Source organism: Nilaparvata lugens, chromosome 7, assembly GCF_014356525.2.
Source record: "Nilaparvata lugens isolate BPH chromosome 7, ASM1435652v1, whole genome shotgun sequence".
Classification (NCBI taxonomy): Eukaryota; Metazoa; Arthropoda; class Insecta; order Hemiptera; family Delphacidae; genus Nilaparvata; species Nilaparvata lugens.
Window position 1 is genome coordinate 19,316,411 of NC_052510.1, and position 20,475 is coordinate 19,336,885.

Sequence of the window (20,475 nt, forward strand, 5' to 3'; positions counted from 1 at the left end):
CAAATAAATCACCTTTCGTCTATAGGTGAGTACAGACTTATGAGCCACGACCAGAAGCATTTCGCTCCTCATCAGCTCATGGACAGCTTATTATATCTGTATTTGTACAGAAACAGTAAGATACAGATCTAAAATCATCAGCTGGAGGAAAGTGAAATGCGCGTGTTCATTGTGCATAAGTCTGTACGCACAAAGTGTGTACAGATTTACGCGCCGCGAACACGAGCAATTCACTTTTCATTATCTGATTATATCTGTATTTGTACAGAAACAGTAAGATACAGATATAAAAAGCTTTGCATCAGCTGATAAGTGAATTTCTCGTGTTCGCGGCGCGTAAATCTGTACGCACCTATATAAGTTTCAGGCATTGATAAACTGGTTACGCTTTTTCCCGTTTAAGCACTTTTACAAACGTAAGTCCTGATTGGATACAATGGTATCACTGTTATCCTTTTATATCCTCCGAAATCACAAATTGATTCGTTTGCCAACCACCTTATCTGAATAGTTGTTCAAAGAATATGTATGTGTTGAAAATTCCAAGTTGAATGATGAACTCAATCCAAATTAATCTTCGAGCATACAAGCTCTACATATACACACTCACACACTCACAAACCAAAAACGATTCAAGGCTGTAGTCATCAGTAAGAGCTCGCTACGCTCGTTCAAAAAATGTAAACAATTATGAATTCCATTCAAGCCCAATTAATGCATCTACATCATGAATGGGTTTTTATCTAACACCATAGTTGTTCCCAACTCCATAGTAATATACAGTATTCTGTTTGTGATTGGAATTAGGCTACTGAATTTTTCCCAAACAACATAAAAAACTGTGTTCAGCCTACTTACTCCTTAACAATGCTTTGAAATTCGATCATGAATTCAATTCATCATGATGTTATATCGCTTTTAAAGTCAAAAAGCATACCAATCTGATAACAGGTGGGGAAATTTCGTCTTCATCTGAATAATGGATGTTTGGGGGGGGGGAAGTTTTTGAGTTATTGAGAATATTCGTAAGTTCAATACGATTTGAAATTGTATAGGTACTCAACATATATATTTGTATTCTATACAATCATATAGACTACATTTTTCACGGATACGAATATCTAAGCATTATTAGTAAGGATGTGAAACTGAATGGCATTTTATTTTGGGATTGTCTCATATTATTGAAATTTGACATAGCATATCTATGTATCTCATTATATACACCGTGTATTTTAGGTGCATATCTATACATACGTTGTATTGAAAGTATGGAATAGGTGTAGGCGACGATTTCTATACTCGTAGCTTTGGTTTCGGGGAGAGACGAACAGAATGATCTCATCTGCTGAGCAAATCCGTGTCATGCAATATTTATCGTTGAGCTCTCATTGCGGCCATATTCTGCAGCCCAATTTTAATCTTGCCGCCCGCCGTCCATTGTTGAAATATATACAGAGTTGTAAATCAGTGCAAACCATGACTGAGGCTTAATTAAAATTCGAACTTTACAGTGTATGTGTTCTCTCGCGCGTTCAAATAGATTCCATGTAGTCGCTTTTAATTGGCGTGAAGGCTTATCCTACTCCCTTACACCCCCACAAATCCCCCACAACGGGATTGTCGGTCAAAATGGCGACGTAATGGTCGCAAAATAGGTATCCAGCCTGAAACATAATAAAATGGGACGGTGTGACTAGCCTTGCTTTATCTAGCTTGGACGCCAACTTTTAGACATATCAATCACAGTTCTTCATTGAGTGAACTAGATTAGCTGTATTCAAGTTCCTTCACAAGTCTCTTCAGTATCTTGAACATACTGACATAAGGAGCGGTTTTGTACGAATAATCGCATTAGTTGATATAAGTACTCTTAAAAATTCTATTAGTAGAGTTTTAATAGAATAACTTGATTACAACCACTTGGAATGTAAACTTTCAGTTTATTATAACGAGTGAACTGTAAAACATAGAACTCATTGCACTCAACTACGAATTCTTCAATTCATGAATAATTATATAGATTACTGTTAGTAATGTCAGTAGATTTTACACTTTTCAACATTCAAAGTAAACTCATATTTTTTTATTGCGTTTCAGGAATTCCGTATGCCAACAACCATAAATGAAATCCAGTTGAATCACTTTTATTCTTCTAGGTAAGTCAAAATATTTCATGTTCCATCAGTGTTAATATTAATTAATTAGTAGTAAGGAATACTGAACTGAATTTTCAACCTTACTCATTATAACTATCAATTGAAGTGATTTTCATCACTTGTTTTAAGTGGAATGGAAGACAGAAATACTTTCACGGATCTAATATGTATTCGCATTCATAACGCAAAAATTGTTTAATCAAATATTTTCAATTTTCCACTTTGTCATATCGAATAGTTTCAAATAAATGTGAAATATGCATGAATCAGCTAAATCGTTTCTGAATTGAAAAGATGAAAGAGTTTCTCTATAGTTTCTTGAAATGTATGAGTTCAGGGCTACTCATTTTCATTCATAAAATAGAATTATAGTACCTTTTTTCTCCATAGTTATAATTGCATTGGAGAAATATTGAAGAGCAGCTTTGCCAATTCTCTACCTTGATACTGCCTTCTATAGAGAATAGCTGTTCCGGTATATCTGATGTAATAAGTCTTGTATAAAATAATCTCTTATATTTTATTCGTTAAGAAAATATATTCCTTAATGATTCAATAATAGATTTTATATATTCTGTTAATAAATAATATTTCTACATGGATGAAAAACTATCTTGTAACGTTTGCGGAGCTAGGATAGCGCTATCTGCTTTGCCGAATGATAGACAAGGATAGCAACACCAATCTAAATCGAATACTGTCATTATAACGCGGACCTCACAAAGGGAAAACTCCTCAAATACCATCGCGAGAAATCCTAACTTCCAAATATACGATATCCAATAGAGCAGATGACTCATAAAAAAATAATAACTACCTATCAAGATTCAACAAAGGGTTAGTGCTCTCAACAAATCAAACCAATGATGTCATTGACATGAATGGAGTAAACAATGCTCCCCACTTATTAGCGCACTTTTATTCGGCTAGAGTCTGGGGTCTCCATAACATACATCATGAATGAATCCCATTCACAAAGGGAGAAGGAGCCAGTGAGAGAGAGACTATGACAGAGTGTTAGCAAGGGGTTGCATTGACCAGTATAGTATATAGGGAAGGGAAAGAATGCCAAAAGGGTTTACTACAGTACGTGGATGATGACGCTGCTACAGTGGACTAATACTAGATCTCATGCTATGAGTTGGGTCAGTCACTGTGTGAGAGAGAAAGAACGTGTGTATGGAGAAGAGAGGATGAGTGAGTGTAAAGGAGTGGTAAAGAGAGTCATAGCGAGAGAAAGTATGATAAGTGAAAAAAGAATAAGTAGTGAAGTGAATTAGTAGCCAACTGATAGCGGCCAATTAATTATCGAGTTAAAATACAAATAGGACACTTGTTTTACCAAAGTCAAAAAATTCATTACCAAGTAATGTGAAGTGAATGTTACATTTCCTTAAAAATAGTAATTCGATTATGTAACAAAAAGAAATAAGACCTCAAAGTATTTGAAATCTGAAAAAGATGTAATTCCCCTGAAAAAGCATGGATGAAATTTCCCAGTTCGACAGTTAAATTTTTAAGTTGAATTGTGAGGCCTCACGAAGTTTGTGAGGTCACCATATTGTATTTAAATCTTATAATACAACAGAACTTTACAGAATAACTTGATTATCATTTTTACCAGTGCAATGGCAATATAAGAAGTCTAGTATAGGAAGTTCACTGTGAATATTGTACAGTCTTAGGAAATGATGCTACTTTGTTAGGCTAATATCAGTGGTTCAATTTGATAAAAATTGAACTGATTGACTTCTATAAAAATCAAGTAATATCAAAATTTCAATATGTACTTGAAAGTGATAATGAATAGAAAAACTCTATAAAAAATAATTATAAAAAATAAAAAAATTGCTCCAATCACTATCTAGCAGCTATCCTAAGAATATAATTGATATCATAGCAAAATATTTGATCACTAACATTGCAGAAGTGAGAAAGTGTGTGTGTGTGTGTGCGAGAGAGGGATGTAGTGAGGAAAAAAGGAAGATAGCATGCGTTAGGGGAAGAGAAAGAGAATAGGAAATAGCATGAGTTAGTGGGAGTTCGGTGCAGTGACTGAGTTGTAGCAGGATTTGAGCGGGTGAGGCTGGGACTGGCGAAGCTTTGAGTTATGATCGCGAGGAATGAACAAGGCCATTTCGAAAAGGGTTGAAAGCGGGCCTTGTGTTGTGCCACGCAGTGCACCGACCTCCATCTTTCGTTGAAAGCCTGATAGAACACGAGTTTTGAGTTAAGAGACCTGTCAGTCGCTTGATGTGTGCATGAACCATTCACAGAGAAAGAGAGGCTTCATAGAAGCGAAATCTCAAATGACAAACTAAGTTCAGCTAAAAACTTGTTGACAACGATGCAAATCTCCAGGCTGACATATCGTCATGTTTTCAAAGTAGCCATTGTCAAGGTTAATGTTAATGTTTCACCGCTGTAGAGATGTACATTGCAGAATACCCTTACAATGAACAATATTTCGAGTTTGAACTTCAAATATCACCCAAACGGATTACTCTATGAATGCCGCATGAATAATGGCGTAAATGCAGGTGAATTTGACCAGAGCTTGTATGGATTAATGTAAAGCTGGTATGAATCAATGTGAAGCTTGTAAAGCAGAATGCAGCTTATAATTTATGTGACTATTGCAGATGTAGGTCAGCAAACAATGTGTGATTCATGGAACACTGCGAGATTTCATATAGAATCATATCTTTGAGGTTTGCTAGATCTGAATGAGATTACACGAATACAAAAGGCTAATTACAGTTCATTTGTTGAAATTTGGAATCATATTATAAGCTCTCAAACGACCAAATCATAAATCCGCATCTGGACCTCGCAAGCTTTTGCGGATTACATTTCATACTATTTACAATAAATGCACTATAACCTGATAAGTCTATTGTTGTTCGCGTTCTGTGTATTAAACATGCAGTTGGTATTATTTGGTAGTCATAGAATGGGCGGTCATTGATAGATAGGAGTTGATTTGACATGCAAAATTACACGCTTGTAGCAAATGCTAAGGTTTTTGGTTAATTCTAATCGCTGAAAATTATTATCATTATTGAACAAAAATCCTTATCGCTTTCCTCTAGAAACTCAATACTTTGAAAAATAGGCTACTTTATGCGACTGCGAATGTTAGAAACATATTGAACAGCTAGAATATTCTATGAGCTCCTGTGCCGAGCACTATTTTTAATTCAGGCCTTTTCCCAAGTTATAATGGTAAATTGAATACGCAATAGACTAGAGCAATTATTGTGAGTTAGCAAAATAGATTATTTTCTCTCTCTATTATGAACGGCCATGACTTCGAGTTTCCCAGGATAGATATTTAAAAATTGTGGCTCCGAGTTGTCGAGGAATGTAGATTATGGAATTATCTCTAAAACTTAGCCTTCCTGTCGCGACATAGAGTGCGATAAGTTGGAAAACAGCAAGGATTACAATTATAACAAACTAGTGATTTTGCAGTTACTATTTGGTCCTAAGGCTCTGGAAGCCACGCGACGATTGGTCAAATTGATTCCCTTCACCCAATAGGAGACCTGTTTCTAAATACAGTAGTGGGGCGATTCCCCAGCCGAGAGACCAGATTACGTTTCGTAGGACACTTTGCTTGGAGCACTACGAGAGTGAAGATGTAGTCGATTTGTTTCGCCCTTTTTGGGCAAGTTTATAATATTAGACTATTAATTAATGTAGGAGTTAGTTTTATTTTTATTAAAGTTGCAATTTTCTAGTAGTGCCATGTCCTGATAAGCTTGATTGTGTTTCTTCATCATGTAGGAATAATTGTATCTTCAAATAACTGCTAAGGTACGTAAAATAAGGAATAAGGTTAGAATATAATTAAGGAAATTTTATTAATTGAAACTTCCATCAGAAGATTGTGACAACAAAGCCTGTTATTGTTCAATTTAATAATATTGATTGAGAATAGTTCTTTTGATTTTATTAGTGATGGAAGACAATTATAATTTTTTTTCTGAAGAACTACGTACAGAAAGTAGAGAAGAAAGTTTTCAGTTATGTTACATTTGAGTTATTGTTTCTGAAGATATATTATTGTAGAGTATTGCTGAAAGTCAGGATGATAGTCTTTAAATTGGAATGACATTTTTAAGATTATGTTCATATTGAGTTTAAGACTTGCTAAAGTTTTATATTTTTCTGACTGTGTTTTCTCATAGCGTTAAAGCTTTCAACTGAACGCTAATTTATTAAATTATACCCGAACTTTTGAGCTATTTGTGAAGGAAGATCCATTAGTTCTGATACAGAGAATCAGTAGTTCAAATATGAAAATCTATATAAAATGAGGATTCAAATAGTATGAGAGAATTTAAATAATCTGTAATCAATAGATAACTCCTGTTTTAGCTTCTGATGAATTGTAGGAAGAGTTAGAAATCAATGCTGTAATACATTTATTTACAGCGGTTCATGTGTGACCCCAAACCAACTTCATGTACCACCCCTTTGGTTCCGCAACTTTATGTAACACCGCTTCAAGACACCCGTTCAGATGGCAGGTCTAGGGACGTAAGATGACGTCGCCGTCAAGCCAAATTCAACCGATAAAGGTTCACCGCCAAAAACAAGGTACTGCAACCTCGACGATAAAGCAACGTACAGACCAACGAAAGTGCAGTGTAGTGAAACAAAGGTTCATTCAAGAAAGGTCAATCAAAAGTGGGGATTCCAAATTTAAGAAATGGGTTATATGGGTTATTATCGACGAAATTTGGGTTCAACGGGCTATTCTTTCTTGAGTAATTTCATGTTAAAACTAATTCGCTATTTCATGACTGATATTGTTTGGTTTTGTGACGTATTGCTATCTAAACGAGGGATAGTAATGCGCCCCCAAATCAGATGAAGAATGTCAACAGAGTAACATGAAATAATTGTTGTTTCCTTTGTCTGATTTTAGTTGCCAATGTCTATTGAATTTTTTTGTATTTTTAAAGATTCCAAAGAGTAGTATTAGGTTTAGTAGAAACCTATTGAATCATGCATGGCAAGATTAATTATTGAAATTTTCTTGACTCTAGCCCGTTCACCTGCATGAATTAAGTATAGAGTCAGGTGAACCCATTAAGTATAGATGTGTCGGCCTATTTCCAAATTCTAAATTTCATTCCAAATTATCGTTTTATTATCTTTTAAAAGGTCAGGCACACTCCACTAAACAACAATAATAAGTTGCTTGGAATATGGAATCAAACCCGGCTCCTCCTGATTTCCGGTCAGGTATAAGGACACTCTTAACATTGGTGCAGCAAACACTTGACCTATTTCCAGAAACATTTTCCGATAGATTGGGTCGACTGCCCTCTGCCTATAAGTAAAGGCAAACTTTTGTTTGCTCTTTGATCACGAGATAGGAAGACTATCGCAATGAAATTGAGGCACAAATTTGATTAGAACCACACTTCATCTTTCCACTAAATGTATCCGTTCAAATTGCCAATGGGTATTTCTCTCTTTCTACCCCCTCAAAACCAAACTAACACTCTCTCGCACACTCTTTTTCTCTGTCTTTCACCTTCTCTCACTCTCGTCCCGTTCTCTGAACTCTGAGCTGTGCCCAAAGTGTAATTTTCATCATGAAGATCGCTTCCTTGCAATGTACACACTCGTGCAAAACGGATCCTCTTCCTTTCACATGGACAGAGTGAAACACACTTTGCCTTCAGATATTGACCTTCACGGCATACAAACTCACATGTCGTGTTATCAGTATATACATTTTGACATGTACTTGATAAATTTTCTTTATTGGTTTCATCAATATCGTCTATTATTGTTGTTAGATGTTAGTGTTATGGGAGAAATTACTTTTCAATCTAATCACAGAGATTTAAAAATAAATGAAATCACTGATATCCGAGCACAGAAAACTTTATTAAATGATGGAAAAATATAAATTTGACATTCCTTATATTGTATTTTTACATACAACTACATACTTTTAGGCTTTCAGACTGTGTATTTTAAATTAGTGTTCGAAGAATTTTTGGACGATGCCTTTTGCTTTTACCTGAAATGCATGCATTGTCTATAGATAATATTGTTCTTCATTACATTATAGCACCTAGTTAGACTAATAAGCTATTATATTTTCACTTGATAAGAATATTTTTTGTGAAAGTATGACCCATTGGTTCAGCCTTCAATATTAATTGAGGGCAAAATTATATCAAAAATATTTTTTTCACACATTTATAATATGATAGAGATACTCTTCTCTTGCTCTTTCTCTCCAACGAATGAATAAATAATAATACATGAATATATAGAGTTCACTCTTCGCTGGAATTGGTGGTATCACCTTGCATTGAGCTGCGATATGATCGAAATCAACCATCAGAGAATATAAAAAAATCTTTTAGATTCTAACACACTCGCAAATAAAAAATAATAACATAACATTTTCTGTCGCAAATTACATAACTCTAAATAACCAACAAGATTTTCTATAGCTAATGAACTATCAATATTTCCCTGTTCGCTTATTATAGGCGAACCATCCTTATCATGTTATCCAAATTTTCACAGTGAATCGACAATAAACAACTGTTTTCAAACATTTTGATGTAAGGATGAAAACGTATTGAAACAGTTGACAGTTTCGTCTCTTTGACAAAGGCGTCAAATTTGCTCAAGACCCGTACCTTCTTCCATCAGGTAAACATTACAGCATAGCACAAGAGATCGATCCATTGCTGTGTTTCTGAAAGCAGTCAGTGCTACTGATGGAATGACATGTCATCTACTACAATGTACACATTTCTACAGTTACCAGTACATACTACGGTCATTGAGCAAGCCTCCAAGCTACCAAAGTAAATAGAACGCTTCTCGACTGACAGGAATGGGACTGTAATTTACATTTCCTTTGTGAGAGCGATTGCTTGGAATAATTAGTTGTCATCTGCATCCCCCAATAGCGCGAAAATATTAGCTCAGTATTTAGTGAACGTCTCAACAAAACGGGCTATTAGAGATTTTCTTTTCTGTTTTTAGGACGCTACTATACTGTTAACATGGTTTAACATGGAAGCATAAAGCATCATGGTCACTCAATGCAACCCGGTCTACCCCAACAGAGAACAGTGTAGGATTCAGATCTGTTGCAATGTTATCCAGTGCTGACTCAAACCTAGTTGCCTCAAAATTGGTTAGATATAGATTGATTTGGTTATAGATTGACCAGTTGTTTTTCAGTGTATTCCAAATGATTAGATTATTTATCATAAATTATATAAGAAGTTCACTCAGGTAGACGGAATTGATCTCAAAATATAAATGAAACTAAATAGGGAAAAGCAAAATTGAATGAAAACTCACCAATTTCCTTATTCAGAGAATATGAATTTTAAAATTTTTCATCTCTCCTGGAATTGTTATCAGAGTTTCTAATCAAATGTGCAAGATAATTATATGCTTTATACAATTATGTTCCTTCATGAAAAACTGTGAGTTTTCTATCGGAGAAATGAGAGTTCTCCGATGTCAAGACTATTATTCTATTATTTTTTATTAAGGACTATAAGGATTAAAAATATTAAGGACTTTCAACCATATCAATTCTTTCACGGAAATATGACTTCGACAGACGGAATTTGACACACAAACGGTTGAAGGGAAAAAACTGATAGCTAACTGAATTTGGTGTGGATCGAAGCGTTTTCTATCTAGCTGTTGGTCAAGACCAATATTCAACGTGGACATTTCTCATGTGCGCTCGCTCTTGTTGAGAGTGAGTGAGATTTCCCATTCGATTGAAGCATACGCGTTGTTTTTCACCAGTCACCACACGAAAATAAAGCACACGGAAAGCATTGATTTAGGGCTTTGTGAGATGGGTGACTGTCTGCTGTGGGACTGTATAAACGCCCCCTTACTCCCAGAGCTTTTTACTCAAACGCCCCCAGCCCATAAAATCCGGTCTGGTGACAAAATTCAGACAGGCTTTCTTTCCCAAGGAAAATCTTGGAACTTTTAACTGCTTCAGACAGTAGTCTACCCCCTAACCTCCCTGGAGACTGAGGGAACTCAGCTAGGAGTGATGGAAAGCCACTTAGAGTTACTGGTTTTGTTATTGAGGTGTGGAAATTTTCAAACAAAGACATTTACTTTCACTGGATGTACTTAGAAAACTCCTTTTAAAGTTGACATTGAATTTATTTTAGCATGTTTCAAACAATTGTAGTTTTTTGAACTTAATGAGAAATCCACTACAAGTAAATGATTCTTCCCTGTATGAACAGTTGTTTAAATCCAGTGTAGTTTAATACCTTGACTTTCAATTCTAGAATTGTTTTGTAGTTTCTCGTATTGTATGTATATCTCATCGTTGGACATTCTTTATTGTTTTTAAATTGGCTTGTGTTGGTTTTATAATATCTGTATTGAATGGGTGGAAATGAATTATTACTTTAAAATTCTCAATCGATAAAGGAAATATATTTTTCAATTTTTCTAAAATAATTATGTTCGATGTTATTAATATGTTCATTGAAGTACGCAAATGTCCACTAATCTGTTTTGAAATTCTAGTGCTATTAGTGCACTAGTGCTAGTGAATATTTGAAGTGTCTTGGTATTATATGATTAATAATATTTCATCAATTATATGATTGTTTATTTGATTTATCTTTCTGTATTGTTCTGGTCTTGATGTTTCTTTATTTTATGTTTTCTTTATAATAAGAGCTGTATTAATTCTAAAATCATGTTAAATGTAACGAGGAATGTTTGAACTAGTGGCTAGAGCACAAGATCTCTTTTTCCAGCCACGCCAATTATTCAACAAAAAATATGTATTTATTTTCTTGTAACACTGTTGTTAATGGTGAATAAATTTTATTTGATTTTATATTATTTGATTTGACCAGAAATATAGACTTGTATATTTTTATTTCTTCATCCATATATCACTACTGTAGAAGATGTACTCTGATAGGAGTAATTGTATTCAAGTCTAATGAGAAATTAATTCATTGTGAAACTAATAAGAATATCGAGGAACTTTTTTCAAGTAACATCACATTCCGCAACAACTATTCAAGTTACTTCATTCAACACATTGTTGAAGGGCTTATTGAGAAATTGCGTTACACATGAAGATTTTCAGCTTGCTTGGCTAGGGAACCACAAAAGCGAACTACACCCTACGAATTGACGAGTGACATGCTACATTTGGAGAATGGCTTGTTGTGGAAACGCATAATAAAGCCAGTCAGCACCAAAAAAGCCCAGAGGCATTCTTCTCGTTGTCAAACAGTGCTTCTTGTTTTCCTTACTTCCTGCTTAGCTTCCTTCGAACATTCTTGCCTGAAAAGAGTCTTCATTTTGTTTTTATTCCTTCTTGAAAATCCGTTCACATACGGCGTAATTCACCAACAAAAAACGAGAGATCGTGGAAAGAAGAAAAGGAAAGTTCGGAAGTCACCTAGAGCTCAAATATCTCCTTACCTGGAGATATTTTCATCTCCACTCGTCATCATCATCATCATCCGCAAACATAATATTGTGTGAGCATTCACCTTTGAAAAATCAAAAGCAAACACAGCTGCATTTTCTGAACAAAATTTGGAGGAATATAGAACTAATGAAGAAGTACCACTCCTCTTGAAATCAAGTGTTAAAGTCGTTCTGTTGATGACAGATTGCTGTCTGAGAATTGGTTGCATGTGGGAGAATTGGATGTTGAAGAGCTGATGAGTTCGCGTGAATGGTGGGATAGCTTTTGTACGCATGAGTGTTGATTGTCCTTGGGTAATTGAGAACAAGGATCAGTAGTGTTGAATCAATTAATTTTTTCCTTGAAAACCTCCAGTTGACATCATAGCTAGAAAGTCGATGTTGCAGTGAAAAATAGGCTATTTTCTCCAGTATTTATAATATACTCTACAAATTAATTGTTAACTCACTTCCTCGCTAAATAAAAAAAAATAAATTATACGACGTATCCAACTTGAATTGAGATGATTTGCATTCTCACTATGGATGTCTGTAAGATATTTTCGACCACAGACTCAGTGGTTTAAAATTTAATATTAGGCTATCTAAATTCAACTAGAGGAAGTTATAGAATTCTATTTGAAGTGATGATCCCTTGATGATTGTGAAGTTGAATATGATCAAAAATTGATGCGATAGTGACTTCCAACTCATCTTGAAACAGTATCAAATAAAATAGTATTGGTGTTGTATTGGACACTGATCATGGTTTATTGTTTTTTTTTTCAAGAACCTTTAGATCTAAACCCTTCAAAACTCTTCCCATGAAGACTGGGCGCCTTTCAGAAACACCAAACATGTTAAACTGTACAAGAAAAAAACAATTGTTTGAATATTGTAACGCTCCTTGGGGGGTTCCTGGTTTATTACTTGAGCAATGCCCCAGATGGAGACGTCACACATGTAAAAATTTTACACTGAGTCCTCGGTGTTGTAATCTCAAGTGTGTGGATGAATACTGTAGAACACCAGGCTGAGAGATCCAGTATAAGATTCAATATAATAGTCCAAATCGCGGGAGGCATAAACTCTTGCACACCCTTGATTTGTTCAATGACTAGCTGTATGAGAATAATATTTTTTGCAAGTATAAGTCGTAGTGTAGCAATTGCTAGACACTAGATTCAGATTATCTTAAATTACCTGAATTGAAGACAGTGTACAAAATCAAACAGGTCGAGCAAGGAAATTGTTGCATATAATTTGCAGGAAATAAAGTATTAAATTTGGAATATAATGAGCAATAATGATAGTTAATAAACTGTAGTTCCAAGATTTGATAGACAGGTTTGAATAATTTTTTGTTGACAGACTTAATTGAATTTTTGCTATGATAGCTCACATGCACGTTCTTTTACAAAGTTTAAAAAAATTTTATAGGTAAATTAAAATTCCAAATAATAAGATTTAACAAAAAAATATTACAATATTTGAAATTTAATCAGGGTCGTAGTTCAGGCAGATAAGGACAGCTAAACGACCACAAAAGCTTACAATTATAATTCAGTACACTTATTTTATTAGCGCTTTCAACGTGTCCAATTTATTTATCGAAGTAAAATTGAAATAATTTCTGTACTTTTTCGAAGCGAAGGGTGCGGCCCCATAAAATAAAAGAGAACTAACGTGATCCTTCTTGGTGTAGTGGTTTCTTTGAATTAATTTAGATTCGATGGCTCGTCCAAATTTCGGTCTTCAGCACGTGGGGTTTTTAGAAATTAACTGTTTCCTTCACCAATCAAAAAATTAATAATAAAATTCAGATTTATGGAAGCAATCAATTGATAGAATAATTTACAAATATAACAAATAATATTGCCTCAGGTATAGGCTAACAATCAAAATACATAAATTTAACAAATAAGAATCTCACTAGGAAATGGTAACTTTTGGAACAACGTCTTTATGGTGAAGGCATTAAAAGGGAAGTAAGTGTCTCTCTTCTCAAAACTTTTGGCTGAGCAGTTCTATTCCGTCTTACTCAATTTGCATAGAAATTCTGCTATTGGTGGAACTAGTATGACGTATACATCACATCAGAGATGAGTAAGAGAATAGTGTTCTTGCTTTACAATAAATAAACTTAAATTATCTGCCTTTTTTTAGTAAATAAATTATCTTCATATTTCTCCTTATTCAACATACAATGTGTTACCGCATATGATAAGGCTTTTCCAGTTGCTGATAACAAAATTAGAATATCATGTTTGAATATCATCCCTTTTTGGTGTCATTTTTCTGACCTATGATTGGCCTGAACAGGTTACAGAGATTTTTACATCAGTCCATGCGGTTGATTCTATAATAATTATTATAATATCTTTATTTCAGACAAGAGATTCTTACTACAATAATGAATAACAAAAAATACATATTACAGTTCTTATCAGTGATAATGCTTGTACCATGATCATGCTCGCTTTTATAATATTTAACATGTTGTACATTTCCGTTAATAAATTATTTTAACAATAATAAATATATTTTTATTTTTAAACTCTTATCCTTATTACAATAATTATTGGTTTCAGAAGTAATTATATCATCGTTTTGAAACGTAAGTTCAGTAGTACAAATAATTCATTTTGACTAATTTCTTGACTGCATTCAAAACAGCTGTTCACTAACATAAACAAAGTTGTAACCTCTAAATTTTATGGTTGACTATAAACAATTTACAAATTATTTGCAATAAATTATAATTTTAAATAATTCTTCCAAATATAAAGAAAATAAAAATCTCAGTACCCTTTTTTTCCCGTACCCGTTATTTTCTTTATTTTATATCACAAGTAGCCCTATACAGAAGAGAGATAAATTCTTCCAAAATATGCCGTATAGAACGGTGCTCTTATCTCAGTCTCAGCTGTTGATAAGTATAATCTTCATTGCTATCAGGTAAGAGTACATTTGATACTCTTCCTAGCCTTTGACAATAATAATATCTTCTATAACTTCGATTTATTTTATTTTATGGTCTCAATAATAATTTTAAAATGTCACAATATTGATATTTTTTAATATTTATGATGTGTACCATACAGATAGCTGTAGTAGTTTGCTTATGCGATGCATATACGAAAGTATATGATAGCATTCTCCATTGTATCTTTCACACGGTCCAACAACTATGATTAACTTTATACCGAGTATGTACTAGGATACTGAGTAAATGGGTGACACTAAATATATCCATAAGTCTACATGTTTGACTATATGAAACATATGAATCACACATATTTGTTGAACAATTTCATCAGGAGTGAAATTTTCGCGCCTGTTGATAGTTTGTGAGATGAGTATGAGAAAGGCATGGAATATAAAATGAAACAAGCTGAATGGAGAGCGGCTGTAAAATCTCAAATCGCAGGATTACGGACTTGACAAGAGAGGATTCCAGTGATGGATGAATCACATCGCTCCACTTCTATGATATTCTCGTGTTTTCACAACGAATCTTGCCTACTGTTTTCAATTCATTTGGAAAATATGGGGTACGTTTTTTAAATAAAAACTGTGCTCACATTTCCTGGTCTAATTTGATCGTCTCTTGTCAAAAAGACGTTATAATGTAATTATTTAATGTTATATATTTTATTCCGACTATAACTTCTGTAACAATGTTCATCCTATGGTGGATAAATCGTAACAGCATTCCCATATCTTAAAAGAACTGTAAACTATAAATAATATAGAATATAAATTTTGTGCTTCCATTCTTTATTCATTTATACAATAACTACATTATCAAAATGATAGGGAGAGGAAAAATAAAGTAATCTTTTGCTATTCCTCTCCCAAATTTAGATAACACATAGTACGAAATGGGGGCGCGACAGTCGAGACCGACGACAGTCGAGGCCTGCGACAGTAGAGAACTGTTTTTCAGTCCTCTACGGTCGTAGGCCTCGACTGTCGGGAGTGTACGAAAATTGAAGAGTCCTTTACTGTCGCCTAACGCAAGTGACATTTGAGGCCTCTTTTTCAGGAGTCCTCTACAGTCGCTGGCCTCGAATGTCACAGTTCACTACCGTCGCTGGTCTCGACTGTAGCAAGACACTTCTGTCGTTTGCCTCGTTTGACATCGACCCGTCCGAAATAGTCTTAAGTCTAAGTCTTAGAGTTCTTCAATCCACAAAATATTCAGTCCTCAAGTATTTTCACAAAGTAGATTTTTCAAATTTAGACGCTTCAAAACTAAACATAGAAGAAATATTTCACATTATTATAACTAAAATAGGAAATATTCACATATAAAGTTGCTGTTCACCTTCATCTTCTTCTAAGCCTACGGCCACATAGAAAGCCATAGAAAGCGGGTTGAAGCGTGTAGCAGTAACAAGCGTGTACAAGCATTGAGCAGCGCTGTTTAGCATGGCCAAACAGAAAGCAGTATTGTACCTAGCTGTATACAGCGTTAATCCTTCAGCATAGTGCTGTCTATTTAGGTTAGTTGAGTATTTTGGTAATGTCCATCAAATCATCAAAAAAAGTTTTGTAGAGCATTATTATTGTATGCCTAATCTTGAAAAATATGCCGCCAGTGTTGTCACGGTTTACAAAATTATCATTACTCTGTAGTATTTCAATTTTTTGTAATAATGATTATTATTCTTAGAAATATTTATTAGATACAACACAATCCTCTCAAATTTTCGGTATCCAACGACATGATAATCTTCTTCAGGCTACCACAAAACATCATACACTTCTATAGCACGCTCTAGACTGAGCAGCAAAATCAAACCGATTCAACTTTAAGCAGGATATGGCAGCAAGCATGCGAGCAGCAGAGCCGGCCCTGCTATCTATCTGGCCACGCTCATAACACAACACTGGTTCAATAGTTAATGATCAGTTCTGCTTATTAAAGCTTATCGCTTAAAACTGCTATCTGTGCGGCCATAGCCAACTAAAAATGAATAATCCCTGAAAATTATTTGTCTTCCATGTTTACGTGTTTCGGATGGACTCGTCGGTCCGGTCTGCCTAGTAACAGTCATGTCAGAGGCCCTGAAATTGACTAGGTGCGACCTGAAAACTATACTATTCACCCTATTCATTCTATACTCTCTGATCCAATCCTAACTTTCCTGATTGAATAAATTAAAACGCTGAAGTGGTGAATTGTACGGAGCGTAGGTTCAAAATTGGTGAGAAGTGAAGAAATTAATTGGTTACTGGAAAATCATACAAGAGTCTTTGAATATCATTGGCCTTATATTATTAAAAGAGTGAATATGATACCATACACCTCACAAGCTGATCCATCAAACTTTTGGATGAGCTGGAAATGTCTGGAGAATTCCCGATGTCTAGTTGTTTGCATCTAACCTCTCTCTCACGCCCTCTTAATATCATCTCATTCTATCTCTCTCCTGCTCTCTCTTACACTCTCCCTCAATATCCCTTTCTCTATCTCCCTATTTCCAACCATCATCTCTCTCGTGTCGTCATAGTTATATCCTCCTCACTTCATGAAGTGTCCACAGTATTGGACGTCCCATCAGTTGCATTCCCTGTGGAAATTATTTGATGGATCTCTGCAGTCTCTTCTAACCATACCAATTTCTGCTTAGCTCTTATAACTAGCAGGGATGGGACAATAACACACAGTGCTCTTCAACAGCATCCACGCTCCAGCGAAGGCATCTAATTGGCATGGGATCAAGCTTGAATATTTTTCAAGCTTTTTTTGCCTATTCTCTGTGTTCCCGATTCACTAGCATGGACTAATAAACTATCTATGACTGGGGCAAATCTCAGTAATTGACAGTATAAACGAATAATATTCACAGTATTACTAATTTTCTGCCACGGTCTTGTAAGAATTGAAAAAAATGATAATTTGAAAAGAAGTATCTGAAAAATTACTAACTAAGCACTAAGACGCTGTTTCATACGTCTTCTTTACTTGATCAGTTGATGCTCACTGTCATCCCCATTTTACAAGAATTCTTAAATCTTACTAAACAAACTTATGGTTTCAATTTTCATTCTATTCCAAAATATAACAAGTTGAAATAAGATTATTCAGTGAACAGCTATTACAAGATTGGAATACTGTAGTGTGTTTATAAAATGACAACAATAAAAAACACATGACTCTTGACTATATTTTCAAGCTTGTTCCGTCTTGGTCTCAAGGAAATTCTGACTGCAATTTAGCAATTATTCTAATGTCCTATAAAACATAGTTTTCAATCGACAGTGTCTACCAGCGGTTAAAGCTAAGGATTATAGTTGAATTTGATAAATTTTAAAAGTGTGAAAAATTATTACTTTGCTTTAAATCATGACATTTTCCCAATATTTGTCGATATTTTCTCGTTGTGAGTTGTATCATGGAATGAGAGCTCTTTCCAGCACAAAATCAATTCTTTTTAAACAACTGATGCATTGTACCAGCAATTGAAATAAGTTTTCCTTGTTGAGAAAAAAATTTTCCTCCCATTTGACTTACGTAAAAACTCTCAACCTCCAGGTTGTCAATAAAATGAAACTCGATCATTGTTCATTTCAGACCATGATTTTGGATTTTCACTTTTTCCCTGTTCTGATAAAAGATTCTGAGAGTTGCCGCCAGTTTCTGAAAATAGAGATTAGTAACGTAATGATTGTGTCGAGATTTCTCAATAGCTCGAACATCACCAATTTTCAATTACTTTCCCACTACGTTTTCCAATTCCTTCTGTAGAGAATGTGGAGAAGATAGAGAGAGAGTGGATTTGTGTGTGAGTGTGTGTGAGAGAGATGATACGAGAGAGAAAACTGGGACAAGGAAGAAAACGGTTTGTGGTCAGATGAATGGGCAAAGAGCAAACAGCCATTAGAGAGAAGTTTTTCCTGGTAGTTTTTGCAAGTGGAGAGATTTGGTGGCACTGGACTGGGATACGAATCAATTATTAAACACCTCATCCCGTGAACCCTTGCCATTTTCCTCATATCATCATCACAGTGACTAAGCACCGCCTCTAATGATGTACTGTCCAGGAATTTTCATCAATGGCGAGGGCTGGAATTGGAATCTCTGCATCGCTATACGAAATGAAACTTTTCCTTTCCACCATGAAAAACATAATATACGTTATTTGAAAAACTCGAATTCGAAATTTATAGCTCAGTGCCAATGTGTGCGAATGGCACATATCAAATAACGCTATTAAACTTATATTTTCAACTTTATTCAATCAACGCACTTGCAAAGTTAGTTCTTGATGGATGTTTCAAGTTCCATTGTTGTCGTGAGATGATATTTCCTCCAGTCATTATCATTTTATTTATAGGAAAGCTGGTCATGATAGACAATCCCTGATTTATCCGTATTGTAAACAATAATAGTTTATTATTTACATTACGTAGGCCTATCACTTGGAATTTCTTATTGAGATTCTTCTATACAAATTAAACTCAAAAATCAGGAACTCCTACCTCAAGAATATAATACTCCCCTTCTTCTTCATCTCTGACATCGGTACTCCACCCCCATCAATATTAATCCTTCCATCAAATTCCAGAAATAAGATAGATGGCGTTATGAGAAGGTGGCTGCTGCAAAATGGCTTCCATTTACGAAATTTTCTTAGGAGGACAGGTGACGTAAAAAGCTCATAAACCTGGCTATCAAAAGTTTATTTCGGGGAGAGATAAAATAAAGTTTCGGCGGAGAACGTGAAAGAGTGTTGCTTCATGTTTCAAACAATCTCGAAACTTTCAACCTATAAAAGTGAAATTTATGAGAGACTCGCGAACAATAGCCTGTTTCATTGCAACGAGTGTTCAATATCGTTTTTTGAGCAGTAACGTATCATATGGCAGTAACGTAAAACCATACGGATGACTTGGAATTCCATATGGAAACCATATGGATGACTTGGCTATTCATCGGTGAAAGTAGCAAGTAATTGTTCTATTCATTGGATTATTGGCGAAAGAATCAGTTCTTCATATTTTTTATGATAATTTGAGTAAATTTTATATGCAGATTGATTTGGTTCGGATAAGTTATCAGCATTTCATGATTTCTCTCACTCATTCATTCATCATTTCCGAATTACGTCTCAACAGTAGTCTATGTCTACAGTCTTAACTCATTCATCGAGTCTTGTTCCGACTCTATTAAGAATCTTTCTTTTTGAAATTTCAGTTGAAGATAAGTAGCATACTTGATATTACGTACATATTATGTGAAATTATGTACAGTATCTCATTACGCAGAGGTATGAGTACTTTACCTCCCTAGCCCACTCATCATCTCCAATCAAACCTTCTGTTAAAACTTCTTTCTTCAAGTATTGTAAATAACTTTATATCCTTTGTTTTCGCTCTGGTGATTTGTAATTCAATTCAATTCAATTCTTTATTGCCAAAATTTAATAAAATAAAATAATATAATGTAGGATCTTTTTTGACTTTGTCTCCTGAATCTACGAGCTATAGCAGATAATATACTCTCTTATTCTGAATTTTGGAGGATATAGTTGTGGATTTGCATACATCTATTGGCTAGAAAACATTGTAGTCACCACAAAGGACACTCCTCAAAATTTTCATACTTTGCCAACTTCATCAGTCACTACTGTCCAGATAGCATTGCGCACTCAGCAGCATGAATCATAATCAAAGCGCAATTAATTTGCATGCAACCATTAATTACTACTACCCCGCGACTAGAAGAGGGGTCTCGGTAAACTTGAATTGATAGCTGCTAACTGTGCGGGAGGGTTCAGGTTTGCTGTGCGGTGTATAACTTTAATGTTGGCAGTTCACCTGCCTTGGAACG

General features: G+C 34.8%; 1 protein-coding gene across 3 annotated transcripts in view; it reads left to right on the forward strand.

The window, feature by feature from the left end:
• LOC111058539 overlaps window positions 1–20,475 on the forward strand; it is a 226,346-nt gene that overhangs the window by 61,738 nt on the left and 144,133 nt on the right. For all 3 annotated transcript variants that reach the window (XM_039432285.1, XM_039432286.1, XM_039432287.1), the window contains one exon: window positions 2,101–2,159. The gene's annotated coding sequence lies outside the window, so the exon portion shown is untranslated. The remainder of the gene's footprint in view (window positions 1–2,100; window positions 2,160–20,475) is intronic.